This window comes from Dipodomys spectabilis, unplaced genomic scaffold (assembly GCF_019054845.1).
Source record: "Dipodomys spectabilis isolate Male_0828 unplaced genomic scaffold, ASM1905484v1 ptg000290l, whole genome shotgun sequence".
Lineage (NCBI taxonomy): Eukaryota > Metazoa > Chordata > Mammalia > Rodentia > Heteromyidae > Dipodomys > Dipodomys spectabilis.
This window is the reverse complement of record NW_024870967.1, coordinates 814,720-836,884: the sequence shown is the minus strand read 5'-3', so window position 1 is coordinate 836,884 and position 22,165 is coordinate 814,720.

Genomic DNA, 22,165 nt, shown 5'->3' with positions numbered 1-22,165 from the left:
GGGACTTTAATGCCTGGCTGGGAAATGAGATCCTCTGAATCTCAGCCTCCCGAGTTGCCAAGATGACACGTGTGAGATGACTGGTGTGAGCCACCGGCTCATGGTTTAAGGTGTCTGAAGAACTAGACACCTTAAGCCAAAAATGGCAAAAACTCCCATGCTCTTGGATTGGAAAGATTAACATTGTGAAAATGGCAATACTTCACAAGGCTATCTACAAATTCAATGTGATACCTATCAAAATTCCAACCTCATTCTTCAAGGAACTAGAAGAGGCAATCCAAAAATTCATATGGAACAATAAAAGACCTCGAATAGCAAAAACACTCCTCAACAGAAAGAATACTGCTGGAGGAATATCAATACCAAATTTCAAACTCTACTATAAAGCAATAGTAATCAAAACAGCTTGGTATTGGGACAAGAACAGACCTCAGGACCAATGGAATAGAATTGAAAACCCAGATATGAACCTAAAGACCTATAGCCATCTAATCTTTGATAAGGGAGATAAAAAAAATAGAATGGAAGAAAGACATCTTCTTCAGTAAATGGTGCTGGCAAAATTGGTTATTACCTTGTAGAAAACTAAAACTAGATCCCTATATATCACCCTGCACCAGAATCAACACCAAATGGATCAAAGACCTCGGAGTCAAAGCAGACACTCTGAAAACATTACAGGATGGAATAGGAGAAACCCTAGGTCTCCTTGACCCAGGCCAAAATGTTCTTAATAGAGACCCAGAAACACAACAAATCAAAGAAAGGTTGTAGAAATGAGATTGCATGAAGTTGCAGAGCTTCTGCATGGCAAAGGACATAGCTAGCAAGATCAATAGAAAGCCTATGGATTGGGAGAAGATCTTCACTAGCCATAAAATGGACAAGGGTCTCATCTCAAATGTACTTGGAACTCAAAAAATTAGATCCCCCAACAAGAAATCCTCAAAGAAACAACTGCCCAATAAATAAGTGGGCTAAAGACTTAAAGAGAAACTTCTCTGAAGAAGAAAGAAGTATGGCCAATAGACACATGAAGAAATGCTCAAACCCTTAGCCATAAAAGGAGTCCATTTCTTATCAAGCATTGTAGCCTCCTCTGCAGCCACCTTCTTATACCAAGGGAAAACCCAACTCATCAAGACACAAACTAAATGTAACCCTACACTTCAGACTTGGTCAACAGCGTCCAAAACCATTCTTCCATGGATAGAGAGCATATAATTGACACTACCATTCCACTCCAGCTCCCATTCACCCACTCCCTGCCTGCCACAGGCCACGACCTCTGGAGTTCTTGGTAAGGCACCACCCACCCTGCTTTGGCTTCACACTGGGGTAAACCTGGGGACTTCTTAGAAATGTCTGTACTGTGAGGTCAGCATCTGGTCTCACAAACACAGAAACCCTACTACTTCACCATCTCTTGCAAGCAAGGAAGGGGTGTCTTTCTTTCTTATTTTTTTTTTTTTTTTTTTATTTGGTGGAGGGGCTTGAACTCAGGGCTTGGGTACTGTCCCTGATGTCTAATTTTCCTCAAGGTCAGTGCTCTACCACTTGAGCCACAGTGCCAATTCTGGTTGGAGATTGGAGATGAGGCTCTCGTGGGACTTTCCTCCTCGCTGGGAAATGAGATCCTCTGGATCTCAGTCTCCTGAGTGGCCAGGATGACAGGTGTGGGATGACAGGTGTGAGCCACCGGCTCATAGCTTAAGGTGTCTAGTCCTTCCGAATTTCCACCTAGTCCTTCTCTAGACACTACCACCTAGACACCCCTCTACCTCCTTCAGGGAAAGCAAAGGGAGGCTAGAATCTGGGTGGGGCCATGGAGATTAAAGGGCCCCCTCCACATCACTAACCCCCTCTAAGCTCCCATCTACCTCCTCCGGATAACCTGGTCTTCCGGCGTGGATCAGACCCACTCAGAGTTCTGGGGCTTGCCCTATGTCCCCATGCCCCACCCAACAGATACCTGAGGACTTCTGGAGACAGCTGCTCCATGTCCCGGTGGAAGATGTTGGGAGGGTTGCTGGTAACCAGGCCCAGGGGTGCCCAGGGCAGAAGGAGTGTCCAGCTCCCCTCTGTCAAAGGAGACACAAAGCACAGATGGACCTACTAAGAGCTTCAGGGCATAGCCATCTACCTGTCACAAAGGTCCCTGAGAGAACTGTTTTAAGTGACAGCCCTGGGGCCTGACCTCATGGCCCAGCACTGTCCCTGACTTTCTGTGTCTGCAGGGGAGAGCTCTTTCACCTGAGCCACGGTGCCACTTCCAGCTTTTTCTGTGTATGCAGGACCTAGGAATCAAAACCATGCTTTCCTGTGTGCTAGGTGAGCCCTCTACCTCTAGGACCCAATCCCAGCCCTGGATAGCTGTTCTTCTGTGACCCCTCAGGCCTGTCTTGAGACAGTCTCGTACATCTATACCAAGTCTCTCACCAGCAGCCCTGGCTGGAAATGAACACGCTCTGCTATGTTGCCCATCATCTGTAGCACCTCTGTTCTCTGTGCTTCCTTCAGATCCTTCTTGTTAAACAAGACCCCCTTTTCATGTGCTGTCTCCAAGAAGCCCTTTCCAATCACTTTGGCAAAGCTGGAGCCTCTCCGCTGTGCAGGCTGCCACCCTTGTCAGGCTCCACCTTCCAGCCAGTGTGGGTTGAGAATGCATGAAGGGGAAGGCCTGGATTCCACCACCGGATTTCTGAAGGCCCTGATACACCAACCAGAGACAGGTGTTGTATCACACTCCGTGAGAAGGGGCTCCAGGCCTGGGCAATCTTTGGACAACAAGACAGGGCCATTTCTTTTTGTGGGCTTCAACTGAGGATTTGGGATCTAGGAGTTTTATTGCTCAAGGCTGGTTCTCTACCATTTCAGCAAAAATGCCACTTCTGGTTTTTGGTGGTTCCATGGTGAGTAGAGTCTCACGGTCTTTCGATCCTATGGCTGGCTTCAAACTGTGATCCTCAGATCTCCACCTCCTGAGTAGCCAGGATGTCAGGCTTGACCCTGAGCCAGAGGTGTCGGGCACCAAAGGCTTTTCGGTTGTTATTTGTTCCCATTTATCTCCTGTCAACTAGCAAGCCCAAGTTAAAATAATCAGTTACAGACGATCAAATTCTTCTCCTAGGTCAGTTAATCCAAGGAGATAAAGTGTCTTTGGAAAAGGCTACTCTAAGTTGGCTTAGGGGTGTTTGTGTGCTTGTGTGTGTGTATGTGTGTGAGTGTTGGGGATACCTACCCTCATCTCTGTGGTGCCTCATCCTCCCAACAGGGAACACATCCAGGATCTTGACCCCAAGGGAGGTGGATGGGGGAGGGTACCTAAGGTCACATCCAGGGGGATGATCTGAATTTTGTCCTGCAACGTAAGCCTGGACAGATAAAGGAGAGAAGGAGAGGGTTGGGGGAACATCAAAAGGAGCCCCTTACATTTGCCTACATGTACCAGCGAGAAAACTGAATACATCTTTCTTGGTAGTCAGATAAAAAGTGTACACTGTTCATTTATTTTATGATTGTGCTAGTCCTAGGGTTTGGATTCAGGGCCTGGGTGTTATCCCTTAACTTCTTTTGTTCAAGGCTGAGGCTCTACCAGTTGAGCCACAGCACCATATCTGGATTTTTGTGTGTGGGTTTGGGGAGGAAGACGGTTTATGGGAGATAAGAATCTCCTGGAATTTCCTGCCCGGGCTGCTTTGAGTCACAACCACCAGACCTCAGCCTCCCAAAGATCCAGGATGATGGGTGGGAGCCATGAGCTCCTGACCACCACCATCCATTTATAATTCCTTAGGCCCAGGGCCGGGCCACCCATACTACACCTCCTTGTTGGGAGTACGAAGCAGACATGAGTGGGTTTGATACTTCAACAGCCTACCTATCTTTGAACATTGTTCTGGGTCACTCTGATGGAGGCTTCGTCCTTATCCACAGCAATGACTTGGATCTGTCACAAGAACAAATGTCCCCCTGGAGGAATCAGGTCTGGGGTCTTTCCTCTGAATCCCGCCCCCCTAACCAAACAACACTCCCAAACAAAGCGTAGTACACACAGTGTGTTTTTATTGCCTTATAGCCAGGGTCTTGTCAGATAGGTGGGGGTATAGGTCAGAGGCCCGGGATTGTGCTGGGCAGGGGGACAAGGCAACATCTACTCATCCACTTTCCTTCAATGGTGTAGCAGAGGGATGTAGGCAAGGACTCATTGGATGGACAATGAATAACCATCACTGCCTAGCCAGGGCACAGAGGGGCTTACCTCATGAAGCTGCTTCAACAGGCTGAGCAAAACAGCTCCTGACCCACAGCCCACCTCCAGAATGAGAGGGCCACCTTGGGTTCCAGCCACATGGGGATGCTGGGCCACCTCCTCCAACACTCCTTCAACCAATTCCTGAGAGAGAGAAAGAGAGAGGGAGAGAGAGAGAGAGAGAGAGAGAGAGAGAGAGAGAGAGAGAGAGAGAGAGAGAGGTCCAGAATTACACTTAAGCCAGGTGCGGGTGTCTCTGGCCTATAATCCTACCTACACAGGAGGCTGAGATGTGAAGATCGTGGTTCATAGCTGGCTCAGGAGGAATGTCTGTGAGACTCTTATCCTCAAAGAACCAACAGAAAACCGGAAGTGTGCTGTGGCTCAGGGGATAGAGTACTAGCCTTGTTCTGAGGAGCTCAGGGATAGCATCCAGGCCCAGAATTCAATCCCCACAAATGACAAGAAGTGGACTTCCCACCACATGAAGTGGACTGAATAACACGCACTGTCTTAGGAAGCATGGCAGAGAAATCAGGCCAAGATTCCTGTCAGCTGGAGGTCATGAGTAGGTCACCTGGCTTCTCCATGACTCATTTTCCCCAGCTGGAAAAATGAATAGAGTGAAAGATCCCTTCCTCATGGGGACAGGGTAATGATGAAAGACAGCCATGTTTTGTTTCACAGTCCCACACCTGTTGCATGATTAATAACAGACCCCATCTGAGCCTTTTCCCGGCAACTTCCTGTCATATGCTCACAGAATTGTTGAGAACTGTATCTGACACCTGCTCCCTCTGTGCCTGGCCCTGCTCCAGAGGTCCCTCTGTATTAGTCCTTTATTTACTCACAACTGTCCCAGGAGGAAATTGAGGTCCGATAGTCGACATCCAATCCAGAGCATCAACTGTGGTCAAGAATTGGATGCCGTTGGGCTGGGAAGGTAGCTCACTGGTAGAGTGCTTGCCTTGCATGCATGAGGCCCTGGGTTCGATTCCTCAGCACCACATAAGCAAAAAGAAAAAAACCGGAAGTGGCACTGTGGCTCAAGTGGTAGAGTGCTAGCTTTGAGCATGAAATAAGGGATGGGACCCAGGCCCTAGTTTTAAGCTTTTTCTAGCATAGACCCACCCAAGAAAAGGAAGCAGGTGAGCACACGGGAGTTCAAAGCTCACACATAATACTCAAGACTCACAGAATAGACCCCATTCTGCTCTGATTCTCTAGATTCTATGTCCTAGGTCATGGCAGTCTTAGATGGGACTGACCATGCACCAAGTCAGGACACTCAAGTACAATCTCATACTGAGGATCCTGTGACCTCATCAAGGACTCAAGATCTCTCACTGTCCTGCCTTGACACTGGGCAGTCAGGTGAGATCTAGTTATCCAAACAAAGGACATGGGAATGAATGAATTTCTCAGCCAAAGGATGCAGACTGGAGGGCTCTAGGTCCCTCTCTCTCAGGGAGGAGAAAATGGCTGATCCATCTCAGGAATGTTCCTGGGTTGTGAGTATTCTCAAAGAAACAACCCTGCTCCCAGCCCAGTGCCTCCTGTTTTCCCACTAGCCTGGACCTTCCGTCGGCCCCTCCCACATCTGCCATCTAGACTAAAGGCTGAGCCAGCAAAGAGACCCACCTCTACCTCTGAGGATGGTAGTCAAGGGGCCTAGAGTCCCCTAGAGCAAGTCTGGGGGCAACACGTGTCTGACCCTCGCCCTCAATCCTTGGGTGTCCTGTTCCAGTGGCACGCTTACCTCTGTCTCTGGTTGAAGAATGAACATTGGGTGTGTCATCTTTAGATTGAGCCCTCAAAAGTCCCAGTCCCCAAGGATGTACTGCACAGGCATCCTGCAGTGGATGACAGCCAGGTTGTCAACGGTGAACCCAGAGTGCCAGGACTTTTAATAGCCATGTGGCTGGGTTGAAGATTCTATCACTGATAGTCTAGGTTGTCAGTTGAGGTCATGGCTCCCATGGCCTGACACACTGGAGCTGGGATTGTCCTCCCTCTTCATCTTCCTGCTAATCCCTTGACACCCCCGTCTTGCCACTCCCTCACCCTATACCTCCCTAGCACTTGGAAAGTTTCTTCTTATCTGACCAGAAAATAAACTCGGTGAGCCAGGGGAGATTGAAAATCTGTGACCCACCCTGAGCCCTAGGGTCTACCCGAGGCTGTTTCCCTCTGCAGTCAGCGACCACTCAGATTTGGATGTCATGAAGTTGCTGATGTCATGAATGTGTCAGTGGCTTGGTACTACACACTAGCTTTAGGCTCTGAAACTGTCCTCTCAGAGATTGTAAATGGTTGGCTCCCTTGATCCAGAGACTCCAAACCAAGACTTGCATGCTCCCTTCTTCCTTCCTTTCTTCCTTTTCTCCCTACATCCTTCCCTACTCTCTTTCTCTTTCCTTTCTTTGTGTCACTCCTGGGCATGAACTCAGAGCTTGGGTGCTGTCCCTGAGCCTTTTTACCCAAGGCCAACAGTCTACAGCTTGAGCTACTCATTCACTTCTGGCATTTTCTTTTTGGTAGTCAGTTGGAGATAAGAGTCTTACAGGCTTTTCTGCCTGGGCATTAAGCCTCAATCCTCCTATCTCAGCCTCCTAAGTAGCTAGGATGACAGGAGTGAAGCAATGGTATCCAGCTCAAACCAAGATTTCTTCATGTGCTGTGGAACCAGCACTGGAACGTTTCATCGTGTATGACCCCCACTCTCTCCCCCCTAGGAACTGGCACACACTGTAACGGTTTGTTAGATAAATAGATGAGCATCTGTCTATGACAATACTACAGAAAAGTCCCATCCAACTCAGGTAAGCATCCTGGGTGGGGGTAAAGTCTGATGTAGCTCTCCCACAGTTCTCCCTTCTCCTTCTTCTCACCCTCCTGGTGCCACCACACTTAACTGTTTTGGTTCCAAGGACATGAGCCATGATGTCTTCACTGTATTCTGGGGCCTCTGGGATGCCTATCTTCTCAAAGATCTCTGTCTAGCCACTGGCCAGCTGTATGGCACTCAATTCCCCACTCAGCTGTGAACAAGGTTGTCCTGAGGTGAAAGCCTGGCTCAAGGGGCCTCCTCTGCACTCCCTAGGGCCAGACAGGGTGGTCCACCATATCCGGCCCTCAATTTTCATGTTGCAGAAAAGGATCCCTGAGGCATCCTGGGTCTCTGAATCTCACAGAGTCCAGTACAGGTCCTGGGAATTGTCTCTGCTCACAGTGATCAGGCTGCAGATGGCAAGATCACAATTTCTGCTCCCCACAACATTCTCGACAGTAGTGATCACCCTCAAGAGAGACGGAGAATCGGCAGCTGTTGGAGAAAGGCAGTCAAGGCACGACATTCATACCAGGAGACCATTTGACTCGGCAACTCTGCTTGTGCTGCTTGAATGTCATTGTTTGGTGGCTGAAATGGTTCATCTCATTTGACCCAGTATCCCAAGCATTAGTAGAAATTGCCAGCTTCAAGGGAAAAACCCTGGAAAAGCTGGCATTTTAACTTGTCCCAATCAAACTTAAAGGGTTCCAAAGTCAGTGGTCCCCTTTTCCTTCCAGACAGCCTACAGCAGGTTACAGAATATGGCATTCAGAGAGCCCTAGCTAACTGCCATGTCCTGATCCCAAGTAGGCTCTAGCAGGGGGAACACACTTGCCTACCATTGCCCAGCTGGAAACAGCCCGGGAGGGACACAGATTGGAGTCTGCAGGACTCCAGGGAGGACTACCCACCAGTGCACTGCCCCTAGAGGGAATCCACGCCACCATTGGGGGCCCGGAGACCCCTGCCCAGATGCCCACTGACACCGTCAATACCCTGGGTAAGATTCCCCTCTCATCCTCAGTCGCGGTGAACCATCTGCTATATCACAGCGTTTGTCACTTCCCAGACTCTCCTAGATTCACAGCTCCTGCCTTACTACTACCTCCCATCTCGTTCCCTATTTATGTTTGGCAGACACATTCCCAACCTTGAAATAGCTTGAACTATACACACCAGAGCAGACTGTCTGGCTGGAAGAGTGCGGCTGTGATCACAGTAGCCTCATGAGCCTTCTGGCTAAAGACAGAAGGGCAGGTGTCCACTCTGGTCTGTGGTTCACACAGGCCTCCTAGGGGAGACCCACGCAGGTCCAGCAGCTACCGTGGGCTGCAGGAAAGGGGAAGAAAGTGGTGGAAAGGAACATCTACTGAAACCTTCTCTAAAGGAGCCATGAAACGGTGAAAGAGAAAACAAAAATTATGGCTGGACTCATACTAGGCATTAATTGAAAAAGAATAACAAATACACACATACACACAAATAAAATGCTTTTGCTCTTTTTAGACATGGTGACTGTACAATGAGTGAGAAAGATGCTCTCTCTGTCTCTCTCTCTGTCTCTCTCTCTGTCTCTCTCTCTGTCTCTCTCTCTCTCTCTCTTGCACATACACAAACACACAGATTCAGAACAGTGCCTCTCCTGAGTTTGTTGGTTTCTCATCTGGGCAATGTACTAGCTGGAGCACAGGGGTTCCCTTGTCAGAACCAGGAGATTGCAACCAAGGGGAACAATGCTCTAATAATGCAGAACCACCCTGACTCTCCCTTTCTTCAGGGCCAGACCCTTCCCATTGGGAACAACCAGCCTTGACTCCCCATTCACCAAAACCCTAGGCCAGGAAGCTGGGTGAAGGAGTCCCAAGACATGTGGCGTCTCAGAGCCTGGACAGAAAACAAAGCAGGTGCCTCCAGAAAGGTGTCTGACCTGGGTTGGGTGTGTAGTTGGGGACTTTGATGGGGTCCTAATGGCTATATACATGGTTGGACTCCCTACTTCCCTCCTACATACTTCTGGGCAACTTGGCAAATTCTTGGGGAGGACTAGGAGACCAGATGGACTGGGAGTACTAGCAGAAGCTGGCAGAACTGGGAAATGTGATCACCCAGTCAGAACTGTTGAATGCTGGGGTTGGGGATACAGGCCAGTTGTATGTGTGTCAGAGGGGGTGTGTTTTTCTCCCAAATACCCACCTTCTATCTGACCCCAGTGCCCTCACCTCTCTACTGGGCTCTTCTGGGAATGTCCTCAGGTGAAAGTGTGACTGAGCACAGAAGACAAGGGCTCACACAGCAAGGGGGGCCTATCTTCTGTATCCTACACCTCCCTCCCCATCAAAAAGGAAAAGACCTAAGAAGGCAGGTATGGGGTGCTGCTCCCCACCTCTGACTAAAGCCACCAGGTTCCCACAAGGGAGAGAAAGGATGCAGATGCAAGGCTGTGTGGCTCCCACTGCTCCAAGCCAGGGGCTCTGTGGTGCCCCCAACTCCCCATCCCTGCAGCTCCCCTTTTCCTCGAACACTGGCCACTAGGGATGAGGGTGGGATACCCGGGTGGACACCCACCTCCACCCCCCACCCCTGGGGTGCATTTGTGGCAGAGCCAGGACAGACTGTGGGGCACAGGGGAGGCGCAGGCAGGAAGGGAGGGGGAGGCAAGAGGCAAGGGTCTGGGTCCGCGAGGGTGGGGCGGAAGGGTAGACTGGGGGACGGGGTTTACAGGGGGGGTTGTGGGATGCGGGAGCTCAGGTGGGCCACTCACCTGTGCTGCTGGGAGAAGCTGTAGGCTGCGACTTCGGGTGCGCGCCGGGAGTCTGAGGACCAAGGGCCAGAACCAAGTCAGGGCCACAAGCAGGCCAGGGGCGCACCAGCTCTGCCAGGTGACAGCTAGAGGCTCCGCGGGTCCGAGCCTGCAGCGCCATGTTTGAAACACAGCGCAGGCCCATGGTGGAGCTGTGTACAGCCTCTGCTCCTCCCCAGCCACCACCGCAGCCTCAGCGGCCTCCTAACCTGTGGCCACCACCGTCTCAGCAGACACTGCCTCTGCCTTGCTCCCAGCACTGGGACCTCAGACTCAGGGCCACCATGGCTGGGCGCCTCCGAAGGGCTCCATGTGGCGATGTGCCTGCCATGCAGGCTCCGCATGCTCTGGGCTCCTGCCCAGGACCCACACTATGATCGGAGCAGCCGCCAGCCACTGAAGCCATTTCCACTGGTGCTAGTGCTCGTGCTAGTGCTCGTGCTAGTGCTCATGCTCGCTCTTCTCCCAGCTCTCTCTGGGCCCCACACTCCTCTCCTGGGCCACCCCGCCCCTGCACACACACCCCTGCCCCCTTGGGCTCCTGGCCATTGCTGCCACCAAAGTGTGCTCCTGGGCCATGCCTCCTCCTCCCCTGGGCCCCGTCCCCCCCCCCACTGGACACAATTGCAGCCCAGACTGGGCACTGAGGCTTCTAGACCATGACAATTGCAGCCTTACCTCAGCTCAGCACTACACCTCACCCTGAGTACCGGCCCAGGGGATCGAATCTCCCCTCAGCCCCACCCCTGGAGGAGACTCTCCTCCATCCCCCTCCACTTTACACACCAAGCAGGTGCATGGTGACACTGGTGTGTGTATGTGTGTTTGTGTTTGTGTCTGTGTGATTCTTGGGGATAACCAGTTCTCATGGACTCAGAACATAGCACACTTTGGAATGACTCAGCACACAACACACTTCCAAAATCAGTACAAAGCACCCTGTGTAAATGACTCAGCACACAGTTCCCTTTGAAGGACTCAGCATGTAGTATGTTGGGTAGAGTACTCAGCACACAGCATCGTTTGAAGGAGGGAGTCTATAGCCCACAGTGTAAAGGACTCAGTGCATGGCACGCTTTGAAACACTCAGCACATAGCACTATTTTCCAGGGACTCATCACACTCTGTGTTGAAGCACGCTGTGTAAACACCCAGTTCACAGCTTCCTCCAATAAACTCAGCACACAGAACAATTTTGAAGGACTCAGCACATACCACACTGTGAAAGCTCTCAGCACACAGCACCATTTGAAGGACAGTACAGAGCACCCTATGTAAAGGATTTGGCACACATCACTCAAAATACACCTCATCCCTCTCTTCTCAAGGGCTCACACATAGCAGGACCCTTTAGGATGCATTAGCACACCACAACTTTTGAAGGACTCAGCACACAATACGTTGTGTAATGGACTCAGCACAAAGCCCGCTTTAAAAAACCCAGGATGGGCCACTTTTCTCAGGGACTCAGCACATAGCACCCTTTGAGATGACTCAGCAAACAGTACCTTTTTGAGGACTCAGAACATAACTCCCATGAGGGAAAGACCCAGTAAATAGCGCCCTGTGAAGGACTCAGCACATAGCTGTATGTCACAAGTTCAGCTGTCACTAGAATTAGGGTGCTTTCTTCAGTATCACCATTCTTCAGAAACACTGCACAAATCCTACTAGTTCACATTTAGACAAGCTGTGTTTTATGGGGGAAGTCAGCTGGGGGTCTTGAACTCAAAGCTTGGGGGCCCTGTCCCTGAACTCTTTGGTTCAATGCTAGAGCTCTACCACTTGGAGGCACAGCTCCAATTTTGTTTTTTGGGGTTGTTCTTTGACAGGTCTTATGGTGATAAGTAAGGCCAAGTAGGAGTATCTGTGGGCAAAGGCTCTTAGCTCAGCCTGGAACTGACCTCTCCCTTCCCTGTGTCCCTGGAAAGATGGGCCTCCTGGAGCTCTCTTGGCCTAAGGTGGAACAGACCTGCTCTGGCATCAGCAATCAGGGTGAGCAAAAGTCAGCTTGGCCCTAGTAACTTGCCCAAATTGAATTCTAGAGGATAATGGCATGGGACAGCATGTTCCACGTGTGGCCACCAAGGGGCAGGAGTAGCCCACCATAGGGATTGTACTTGTGAGTTGTGTTTACTCTTGCTTCCATTGGGCACCCATCATGATTCAAAGCCACCATGGACAAAAAGTCCTTGAGACTCTTACCTACAATTAACCATCGAAAATCAAGTGGGGCTGTGGCTCAAGTGGCACAGCACTAGTTTTGAGCAAGAAAACTCAGGGATAGAGCCTAGACCCTGAGTTCACACACACACACACACACACACAAACACACACACACACACACACACACACACACACACACACACACACACACACACACACACACACCATGCATGCAAAATCAGAGATTTCTACACTGCAGTCTTTGGATATTCTCTACTTTTTCCCCCACTAAGCCTGGTGGCTGCTGGCCAAGTGTTTGGTACATACAACATCACCTGGCATCTTCAATTTTGGGGTAACAAAATGGCTAGAAGGTCAACCTTCCCCCATCCAAGCTACTTGACTGGGTCATGGTCTATCCAGGCGCTTTGGGCTCCTTTACAGACTCGCCAAGATTCCTTCAAAAGGCATCACACACTGGGCATTGGTGACTCATGCCTGTCATCCTAGCTACTCAGGAAGCTGAGATCTGGAGGATCATGGTGCCAAGCCAGTCTGGGCAAGACAGTGTATGAGACTCTTATTGATGAACCATCAGAAAACAAAAGCGGCATTGTGGCTCAAGTAGTAGAGTGCCAGCCTTGAGTAAAAGAGCTCAGGGACAGCTCTCACGGCCAACAACAACAGGGAGAGGCATTGCATGCTGTCTTTGGGATTGGCATGGGCCAAATATAATTGGAATTAATTATAATTGGAATTAATCAAGTCCTCCAAGACAAAGCAGTACCTCCTTTAGTCCAGTGCTACTCCATCTCGTCTCACCCCCTGGCCTTGTCCATGCTATGGGTCAGCATGGATCTGCCTGGATGGGAGGGCTCCAAGGAATATCCCAGAGCAATCACCCAACTACCTTCTGCCATGCTCACCCTGCTGCTTCTGCTCTTTGCCATAGACCTTCTTCCTGGAATCCATCCACGAAGTCATCACCACCAACATAGTGGTGAGTGGTGGGTCTGGCCTAACTAGGGGCAGTCAGAGGTGGAAGTAGGTCTGAGACTAGGAGCTTCCACTTTGGGTGTGGGCTGAGGCCTGGGCTGACTTTTATTTCATCCTGAGCTTTGCAGTGGTGGGGAGACAGTGTAGACTTTACATTGAGTCAGGTAAAATCACAATCTGGAGGACCACTTGTGTGGGAAAGGATGTGGGACTCAGGGGGCCAAGGTTTTTGGTACTCTCTTGGGACTCCCCTCTCCCTCTCTCATCCCTCAATGGTAGAAGAGAAATTTCAATTCAGGGTGTGGGAAGAGGAGGCGGCGGAATATTTTGGGGGGAACCAAACTTGTGCTTCATATTCATCCTAGCCCCTACTTCCTATTTATCTGAGGAATAGCCATATGGGTTTGGGAGGGGGAAAAATCATCCTACCTGAGAATGTGGCTCACTGGTAGAGTGTTTGCCTAGCATGCCTGAGGCTCTTGGTTCTATTCCACACAGAAAAGGCTGGAAGTGGAGGTGGGGCCAGCCTTGATCAAAAAGAGCTCAGGGACAGTGGCCAGGCCCTGAGTTCAAGCCCCAGGGTTGGAAGAACAAATCTTTCTTTGTAGACTTTTTTTTATTGCTTTGAAAACAATTTATTCTTTGTAATAAGCAAAACATAGGACTCTTTCCTGGCCACCAATGGGCCATTAGATGTCCCTTGAGTTTGGGCCAACTCCCTTGAGCCTCTACCCTACCCTACCACCAGTTTAACCTTCCCGTTGCCCGGCAGATGGAGGCCTGAGAGAAAGCCACTTGGTCACCTACTTCTGGTGGCTGCCAAGGCTTTTGAGAGTCAGTATGTGACTTAGAGAGTCATCATCCGCATCAATCTACAGGAGAAAGTGAGAGAGCACTCCTCCCCTGAGCCTGGGAGCTGTGGGCAGATCTGGATGTGGGGCATCTGGGGCAGGACATACTCCTTGAGGGAGTCCACTATGGGGTCGGGAACTCTGAATTCTCCTCTGCCAGTTTCCATGCTGTCTTCAAGTTGCTTCTGATGCCGTGTTGGAGAGGAGGGTGGGAGGCTCAGCCTGTGCTGGCATCTGGAGATTGCTGTCTGTGCCTTCCCTGGCGAGGAGTGTCAGCAGCTCCGCAACATTCCCCTCGATCTTCTCCTGGTAAAGCCAGTGCATGCACTGGGCTTTCTCCCAACAGAACTCATTCAGGACCAACATCTGCTCTTTACACACCATGAGGGACTCCTTGATAGTTTGGATGTGTGCCGACAGCTGGCAGCATCAATGGTGGAGCTCACCTGCTGGACTCTGGAAGTCCACCTCATCAGGCAGGTCATGGGCGAAGCAGATTTTCTTCTCAGATGCCTGTGTCTTGCTTCACATCCCCACGCATGCTGTGGTGGCAGCTCATGGGGTTGAGGGTCTGTGGCTCCAGCTCAGTCTGGCACTGAGCTGCTGGGTTGGCCAGGAGGTGTCTGCATCTGGCTCATAATTCTTGTGGCAGGAGTTTCTCCCTGTGGATCTCATCCTCCAAGAGCACTCTCAGAGCCATGTCACTCTTGGTCTGGGGGACATCTCCATCCTGTGTGATGGTCACATGGGGGGAGACTCGCCTCCTTACCTTTTGCTTCTCTAGGGCTCATGCCTTCCCCTTCCCCAGGGAAAGCCAGGAAGCTCAGCTGGGCCTGCTGGCACTCCTCCTGTGATCTGGTGTCCTGCCACTTCGGGACATCACCTGGTCCCTCCAGTTTGTTGAGCCCTGCACTTGCTTCAGCTGCTCCAGCAGCTGGGTCTGCCTCTCTAAGTGCTGCTGTAGGGCCTCCTTCTCAGTGCACAGTCGCTCATTGGAGACAATGTGCCATTCACAGGAGGCTCTGAACTCCTGCACTGTCCCAGGGACTGCTCTTGCTGCTCTGAGCTGCTTGGCTCTCTCTCTCTCAGCACCACTATCCATTTCTCTATCTTTTCCTCTGAGCAGTCCTACAGTTCCCGCAGATGTTTCTTCATCTGCTGCTCTGAGTCCAAGATGCTGGCAAGCTCCTCCTTCTTACTGCTCACCCTGTGGAGAGCATCCCTCAGCAGGGCCAACTTTTCCTCCGGTTGTCCATCCCACACACATGCATATCGTGGGGTCTCAGGGATCTCCTACCAATCCTAGGCTTTCTCCTCCAGTCTCTGCAGGTGCTCCTGCTGCTCCACGTTCTGAAGACGGAGAATGGTTTTCCTGGACCTGGATGTGAAGTTGTTCCTCCAGGTTTTTCAACTCCATCTTCAGTACCTAACGCCCTCCAGCGCTTGTTGGAACTTGCATATTCTCTTCTTCATGTTGCTTCTCTGTATCTACGGCACTTCCAGCTGCTACTGCAACTCTGTGTTCACTTGCTCCAGGTCATCAAAGCTTCTGGTATTTTCCTCGAGCTGAAGGGTCACATCATTCAGCTGTTCGAAGAACATTTTGTTCTCCTCCTTTGCAGCAGTGACCGCAGAAGCCGCTATCTCCAGCTCTGCCACACACCACTTGGTAGCTTGCAGGCAGCTTGTGAGAGCTTCGTGCTCCCTTTCTCTGTCATCAGTGGCCTGCTGCACTTGGGCCAGTGCACATTGTAAATCACTTTCTGCTGAAAGCAACCACTGCATGGGTGCCTTGTGGATCTCTACCTCCATTTTTGGTGCTGCATGTATCTGGTCTACCTTCTCCCTCTCTTACTCCCATTGATCCTGCGGGTCTGTCTTTCCCTGCTTCAGTGTTTGGGTCTTGGCACAGTGTGCCTGGTTTCCTCTTTTCTGTGGTCCACGGTGGGCACCACATGCGGAGAGCACCTCTGTGGATCCTTGGTGGGATTGGGACCCTTGACACTCTGGACCCTGGTGGCTGTGACTGTGTCCAAAGGCAAGGTAGGCCCACGGTCGGCATCACCTTTGGCCGGACTCTCCATTCAATCCACCTCCCCAGTGGTGTTTGTCTTGGGTATCCCTCTCTTTTTTGTGTTCTTTGTTTTCTTGAATGTTTCAGGTCTGTCAGGAGGATACTGCTGGTGTTCTTGGGGCAGTTTCTTGCCCACAGTTCTCTCATTGAGTCTTATTGTTTCAGACATCTGAGCGCTGGGACGGGAAAGTTGGGCTGGCCACATTCTCAGGCTCTAGGAAATCCTCTATTGTCCCACTCACCGACTTGGACATCATTTCCTACTCTACTTCAATGTCACCTGGGGTCTCTTGCTCACCACTCAGCCACCTCTACCTTCCTCAACTGCTGGTTGTGGTGTCAACCAACAGAGGGAATCCAGGTGTAACTGGGAAGCATGGAATATGTGCGTGGCCACTATTCTTGTATCCCATTGGTCAAAAAGAACCATGAAAGAATGGGGGTGTGCTCGGAATCCTGGGATGCAGACAGAATAGATGGAGTCAAGATGACAGCAGCCCCTTTGCCAGTTGGTTACAAGAGGGAGACCTGCTTTAGCCAGATGGCTGCACAGATTGTGTGTATGTCTGTTTGTTGCCAGTCCTGGAACTTGAACTCAGGATCTGGGCACAGTCCTTGAGCTGTTCTTGCTCAAGATTAGCCCTCTACCACTGGAGCCACACAGCTCTACTTCTGGCTTTGTTCGCATTGAGGTTAGACAGGGGTCTCAAGGACTTTCCTTCCTAGGGTGACTTTGACCATAATCCTTCTATCACAGCCTTGTAAGTATCAAGGAGAACTGGTGAGAGCCACTAGTGCCTGGCTAATCATGGTTCGGGATTATGGCTTCCCCAGTAGCCTGCATGCCTTCAGCAATGTAAGGTGAAGTAGCCTTTGGAGCCGGATCACTCAGACCCAGATGGCCATGGTGCAAAAGAAGAAAATGTAAAAACGCCATCCTGCCACTTTTTTCTATGCACTCCCTGCCATGCACAAAGCCTGAAGTTCTAGGATCCCAGGATAGGCTGTGTTTCCAGCGGCTGCACCCCAGCATATGGTGATGAAAGCTGAGGCACGGTTGCCATGACCTCAGTTCAAGACCGTGTTTGGCAAAAAAGCAGAAAAAAAATAGCTCCCTGGCTTGCAATTCACGCCGTTTCTCCTACCTTTGAATTTGAACATAAGGCCTGGGTAACTCTGAAGCACTGTGGACGAAGAAGAAGCTCACCATGCTTGAAGATAAGAAAGTAAGGCCTGGTCCCTAGGCCTGAATTCAAGTACCCACCCCGGAAACATTCTATTTATATATATTGTAAAGATAGGATTTGTACTTACGTATAGATGGTCAGTCCATATCCTGTTTGTTGTGGTTATTTATTGTATTTCTGTTTTATTCATTTATTTTCCATTTTTTAATTGTAAAAATACTGTACAGATGGGTTACAATTACATGGGCAAGATAATAAGTATATTTCTTATCAAGCATTGTAGCCTCCTCCTTTGTTTCCCCATCCAATGCCTTCCCATCCTCCTCTCAGCCCCCCCCCACAATCCTCCCTGCTCCACCCACCCCCCCTGCCCCCCCAGCACTAAAGTTTAAAGTTCGTTTTTGACATAACGACTTGTACATCTCATTGTTGCAATGAGTCCACCTGTACTCCTATTAAACGATTTGTTTTTCCCCTTCCCCTCCACAAATTATACGTACATCAAATACAGTGAAAGCAAGGGTTATACTGTGGGGGAAAGACATACAAAGCAACAAAGAAATAATCTTATAAATGTGTTAGAAACAATCGCAAGAAAGAAAAAAAATATTTGAGTACATATCTTAGGGTTCATTTCCCTAACATCACCTTATCTGACCTTTTCTGCTTGACTCAGACATATACTAGATATTGCAAATAAAGGAAACCATGGGATCTATGTTTCTTTGGGCCTGGCTTATTTCACTTAATATAATTTTTTTCCAAGTCTTTCCATTTGTTAATAAATGGGGCAATGTCATTCTTTCTCATGGAGGCATAGAATTCTATTGTGTATATATACCACATTTTCTTGATCCATTCATCTACTGCGGGTCATCTGGGTTGGTTCCATATCTTAGCTATAGTAAATGTGTTGCAATCAACACAGTCATGCTGGTAGCTTTAGTGTGGTCTTGTTTGTAAACATTTGGGTAAATTCCCAGAAGTGGGATTGCTGGGTCATAGGGGAGCTCTATGTGGAGTCTTTTGAGGAACCTCCATACTACTTTCCAAAGTGGTTGAACAAGTTTACACTCCCACCAACAATGCAGTAATGTTCCCTTCTGTCCACATCCCCTCCAGCTTCTGTTGTTATTAGAGTTCTTGATTATAGCCATTCTAACTGGGATGATGTGGTATCTCAATTTGTTTTGATTTGCATTTCTTTTGTGGTTAGGGAGGTTGAGCATTTCTTCATGTGTCTATTGGCTATCCTACTTTCCTCTTCAGCGAAGTTTCTCTTTAAGTCTTTAGCCCACTTATTTATTCAGCAGTTGTTTCTTTGAGGATTTGTTGTTGGGGGATTTAATTTTTTGAGTTCCAAGTATATTTTAGATATGAGATTTTTTATTGACTGTGATGATACATATTCCATTTATGATATTGATGACAACCCATCACATAGTATCTAGATTTGTAGATGTGTTCTCCATCATGTCTGACACCCAGTACTCTCAGAGAAAAGGAAAACAGGTATCACACTCAGATTCTTACTCCATGATGCAATTGTTGGCAGTGCTGGGATCTGACCTTAGGGCCTGGAAGACCCAATTCAGACCCTGAATGCGTGTGTCAACACGGCAACCTCTAGCCAATGAAGTTGCCAAGGAATTTCCAGACCCTGAGATTGAGCCACAGGGGTAGACAAAATAGCCATACATGGATAGACAGGTGGTAGAACACCAATAAATATATATTTGTACAGAGTGCCAGAGACATCTACCTAGGATTCAATGACATCAACTATATTCCTACTACCTCTTAGGTATTTATTATGCCACCATTGAAGGAATAGTATTCTTTTCATGCTTAATAAACCATTCATTAAGATGAATCATCATCCTAGGATCATTGCATCTAATTTTGGACTAGACCAATGCACGCAGAAACTTCTCATTCAATCATGAGTTTGCTAACATTTCATTGTTATTCCCATGCATAGGAACAAGTATCTTGGGATCTCCCCCCACTGGTAGGTGTCAGGACCAGGATTCAAGCTCAGGGCCTATGTTGCCGCATGGGCCTATGGCTTCTCTGATAGCCCGTTAGCCTTCTCCAATGCAAGGTGAAGTACCCTTTGCAGTCGTGTAATTCAGACCCAGGATGGTCACCATGCAAAAGAAGAAAATATAAAAAATCCATCCTGCGACATTTTTTCTGTCAATTTTCTGTCATTTGTTCCTGCAAAGCTTCAGAGCCTAGGATCCCAGGATTGGCTACGGGCCCAGGAGAGCCCGCCAGCCTGAGGTGATCGAAGCTAAGGCAGCGTTGTCATGAACTGAGTTCAAATCCCATGCTTGGCAATAATAATAATATTAACACACCGTCGCTCAGAATTCTCACCATTTTTCTGCCACCTCTGAGATTCCAACTCAGGTCTGGGTAACTTTGTTGCACTGTGTGGGAAAGTGAAGCTCACCATCCTTGAAGACTACAAGGTCAGGCCTAGTCTCAGGGCCTGAACTGAAGCCCCAGAATTTACAAAAATCATTTACTCACCTATTTTACACATAGGATCTCTCTTTACATAGAGATGTGGAATGCATCATGCATTCAGTGTAGTTATTCTTTTTATTGTGTGCCTCAGTCATGGATGAATTTTGTATTTTATTGTATATGATGACAGCTATAACTGTGCTGACATGGATGACAACTGATTCCTATGAATATAGCGTTGCCTGTATAGCATACTGCATCCTAGTTGAGACCCAGGATTGGCTTCTTACATCAGGATTCATCTTTTGGCAGTGCTGGGATCTGACCTTGGGGACTGTCAGGACCAAGATGCGAATGGGTCCAGGTAAGCACACCAGACTGTGAGACACTAAGGAGCAAGGCTGTTCCCAGGACCTGAGATTGAGCCCAGCGGGGGGGGGGGGGAGGGAGGGGGGAGAAGGGGGAGCACAATAGTCATCCATTCATAATCTGAAGGTAGTATGTAAATAAGTACATATTTGTATAGAGAAGCATGGTGACCAGTGATTGAATCCAGTCTACCTTGTGACTAACGATTCTTGGATCTTCCCCAATGCCTCCATTTCATGACTGTGATGATTATGGTCATGTTTCATCAACTCTTCATTAATAATAATCGATATCCCATGAGTCTTACCTATCATTTCCTACTACCATCAAGCAAGAACTACTCATTCAAAGATGAGATCCATCGAATTCCATGACTCTTCCTAGGTCCGGAAACGAGAATCTCAGGATCTCCTGCCATTCCCTCAATGTATGGGGGCTGACTGGGATTCGACCTCGGGGCCTCAGTGTCTGGGTCAGCCTCTGGCTCTTCTGATAGCCAACAGGCCATCAGCCACACCAAGTCACCTTCACTCTGCAGGCCAACGTGTTTGGACCCAGCATGGTCAGCATGCAAAAGAAAATAAATGCAAAAGTGCCAGGTGGAACTTCCAACCGCTTTTATTCCCCCTCGCGGCTTTTTTTTTTCCAACAAGCCCCAGGATCCGAGGGTCTGTGGACGGGCTGTGGGTCCAGATGTTGCAGCCTAGGATGATCGGACCTGAAGCAGAGTTGCCATGACTTGAGTTCAAGCCCCAAGTCTGTCAAAAAAATTAAATTAAAAAATAATGAATGAAGCACCCTAGATAAGATCTCACACTGTTATACTGATAGAGCTGAGATTTGAACTCAGGTCTGGGAAACCCCATTGCACTGTGGGAGAAAGGGAAGCTCACCATCCTTGAAGGCTAGAATGTCAGGCCTGTTCCAGGGCTTGATTTGAAGCCCAAGCAATGGACAAAAATAACAAGCCCATCTCTTTTACACATAGGATCTCTATTTACATACAAGTGTGGTATGCATCTTGCATTCAATGTACTTATCTTTTTTTTATTTTGAGTCTTATTCATGGATGTATTGTGTATTTTATTGAGTATGGTGACAGGTATATCTGTGCTGACATGGATGACAACCTATTCCCATGGCTATAGAGTTGCCTATATAGCATTCTCCATCCTCGCTGAGACCCAGGATTTCACAGGACAGGAAAATAGGTGGATCGATGGGCTTCTCATATCACGATGAATCTTTTGGAAGTGCTGGGATTTGAACTCAGGGCCTAGCTGGCCCAATTGGTGAATTGGGCCAATTTGAGCACACCAGCCTGTGAGCCACTACGGAGCTAGGATGTACCCAGGTCCTGAGACTGAGCCCTGGAAGGGGGGACCAATATAGTCATGAATTCATCATTTAAATACAGGATCTATATTATCATACATGGATGGGTGACATCTTGCATTCAGTGTACTCGTTCTCTTTATTTTGTGTCTTATTCATGGATGCAATGTGTAGTTTATTGATTATGATGACAGATATAACTGTGCTGACATGGATGGCAACCCATTCCCTTGGGTATAGGGTTGCCTATGTAGTAATCTCTGTCCTTCCTGAGACCCAGGTCTTTCTCAGGACAGGAAAACAGATGGATCGATGGGCTTCTCACATCAGGATAATCTTTTGGCAGTGCTGGGATACAAACTCAGGGCCTAGCAGACGCAATTGGTGAATGGGTAAAGGTGAGCACACCAGCCTGTGAGCCACTAAGGAGGTAGGCCACTCCCAGGACCTGAGATACAGCTCTGGGAAGACGAGATTGGGAGGAGGGGGAAAATAGACATGCATTTATAAGTGCAAGTTAGTATGCAAATAAGTACATGGTTTTAAAGTGTAGGAGAGATGGCAACCTGTGATGGAATTTACCTTGTGACTACCAATGCTTGGATCTTCCCCGATGCCTCCATTTCATGACTGTGATGATTATGGTCATGCATCATCAATTCTTCATTAAAAATAATCGATACCCCATGAGTCTTGCCTATCATTTCCTACTCACATCAAGCAGGAACTACTCATTCAAGGATGAGATTGATTGATTCCACGACTTTTCCTAGGTCCGGAAACGAGTGTCCCAGGATCTCCAGCCATAACTTCATTGTAACAGG